This window comes from Onychostoma macrolepis, chromosome 06 (assembly GCF_012432095.1).
Source record: "Onychostoma macrolepis isolate SWU-2019 chromosome 06, ASM1243209v1, whole genome shotgun sequence".
In the NCBI taxonomy this organism is placed as follows: Eukaryota; Metazoa; Chordata; class Actinopteri; order Cypriniformes; family Cyprinidae; genus Onychostoma; species Onychostoma macrolepis.
The window spans coordinates 19,449,690-19,451,946 of NC_081160.1; the positions used below are offsets into that span (position 1 = coordinate 19,449,690).

The window sequence follows — 2,257 nt, forward strand, 5'->3', positions numbered from 1 at the left end:
TTTGATAAGCTTTCAGCCCTACAGTATGCTTCAATATTATTTTGTAGACTACTGTATATACAGTTAGCGTAATCTCATTGTGGCTGCGACCATACTTCGTAAAACTTTGCCTTTTTTTTTTTTCTTGATGTGGCTTATATTGGGACTCTGCCTCACCTCTTCATTCATTCACTCAGGTAATGCAAAATAAGATATTTAAGACAATTAATATTGTAATCAAATAAATGTTTACATATGTATGCCCTACATCATTTAAGTGTTCCTTTAAAATTCTATTTTATTTATACGATTTTAAATTTTTTTTAAATGAACAGTTGAAATGCTGCAGTGTCTTAGTTTTTCGAGTCCAGCCTGTGGGAATCCATTTTTCATGGCTACTACTGGTGAAGTTTGTGCTGTTTTAAGGATTGATGGAAACACTTCAGGTTAGCTTTATATTGCTACCCCCTTTTCCGTTTATTTCAATGTAATATTATATCTTATTGTATTATTTCAAACACCTTAAACTATCCATTATGTTTAGTGTGGCCATTTCTTTGTGTTTGTGTGTGAAGCAGATGTCAATACTTCATGTATCTTAAGTACCTATTTGCCCAAAGCATATTGTTTGGAGCAGAAGGCAAATAGTTCACCAGCCATTGCATCAGTTGGTTTAGGTTTTGTCAATGTACAGTAGCTGTCAGTGTTTCCTAAGAGCACAGTGGCCTCCATAATCCTTAAATGGAAGACGTTTGGGACGACCAGAATCCTTCCTAGAGCTGGCCGTCCGGCCAAACTGAGCTATCGGGGAGAAGAGCCTTGGTGAGAGAGGTAAAGAAGAACCCAAAGATTACTGTGGCTGAGCTCCAGAGATGCAGTCGGAAGATGGGAGAAAGTTGTAGAAAGTCAACCATCACTGCAGCCCTCCACCAGTCGGGGCTTTATGGCAGAGTGGCCCGACGGAAGCCTCTCCTCAGTGCAAGACGCATGAAAGCCCGCATGGAGGACTCCAAGATGGTGAGAAATAAGATTCTCTGGTCTGATGAGACCAAGATTGAACCTTTTGGCCTTAATTCTAAGCGGTATGTGTGGAGAAAACCAGGCACTGCTCATCACCTGTCCAATACAGTCCCAACAGTGAAGCATGGTGGTGGCAGCATCATGCTGTGGGGGTGTTTTTCAGCTGCAGGGACAGGACGACTGGTTGCAATCGAGGGAAAGATGAATGCGACATCCCAAGTACAGGGATATCCTGGACGAAAACCTTCTCCAGAGTGCTCAGGACCTCAGACTGGGCCGAAGGTTTACCTTCCAACAAGACAATGACCCTAAGCACACAGCTAAAATAACGAAGCAGTGGCTTCACAACAACTCCGTGACTGTTCTTGAATGGCCCAGCCAGAGCCCTGACTTAAACCCAATTGAGCATCTCTGGAGAGACCTAAAAATGGCTGTCCACCAACGTTTACCATCCAACCCGACAGAACTGGAGAGGATCTGCAAGGAGGAATGGCAGAGGATCCCCAAATCCAGGTGTGAAAAACTTGTTGCATCTTTCCCAAAAGACTCATGGCTGTATTAGATCAAAAGGGTGCTTCTACTAAATACTGAGCAAAGGGTCTGAATACTTAGGACCATGTGATATTTCAGTTTTCTTTTTAATAAATCTGCAAAATGTCAACAATTCTGTGTTTTTCTGTCAATATGGGGTGCTGTGTGTACATTAATGAGGAAAAAATGAACGTAAATGATTTTAGCAAATGGCTGCAATATAACAAAGAGTGAAACATTTAAATGGGTCTGAATACTTTCCGTACCACTGTATATATATATATATATATATATATATATATATATATATATATATATATATATATATATATATACGTAGCTTCTTAATAAGCATATTAGAAGGATTTCTGAAGGATCGTGTGACCATAAAGACCAATGGTTACTGAAAATTCTGCTTTGACCTGACAGGAAATTCTTTTAAATTCCATTTTAAAATATATTAAAATATATTTGTAATTAAAAACATTTTGTAATAATATTTCACAATAATATTATATTTTTGATCAAAGAAATGGAGCTTATTTCACATAAAAAAACTTACAGACCCAAACATTTAAATGGTAGTGTATTTTTAAAAGCATACCTTTCCAGGGGATTTTATGAGAGTCACGGAAACATTTATGAATTTTCTTATCTACTGACACATTTTTGGAAAGTTATTCTCAGTTTACAGGAAGTTGAAAGCATCAATAGAAGGTCTATGTAC

The 2,257-nt window shown here is 38.1% G+C and overlaps 1 long non-coding RNA gene across 1 annotated transcript; it reads left to right on the plus strand.

Annotated features, from left to right (window-relative positions):
* On the plus strand, window positions 1-688 carry LOC131541943 (uncharacterized). Its single transcript, XR_009271625.1, has 3 exons — window positions 1-176; window positions 315-425; window positions 558-688. It is a non-coding gene; the product is annotated as an uncharacterized LOC131541943 (long non-coding RNA).
* Window positions 689-2,257: the final 1,569 nt, after the last annotated feature.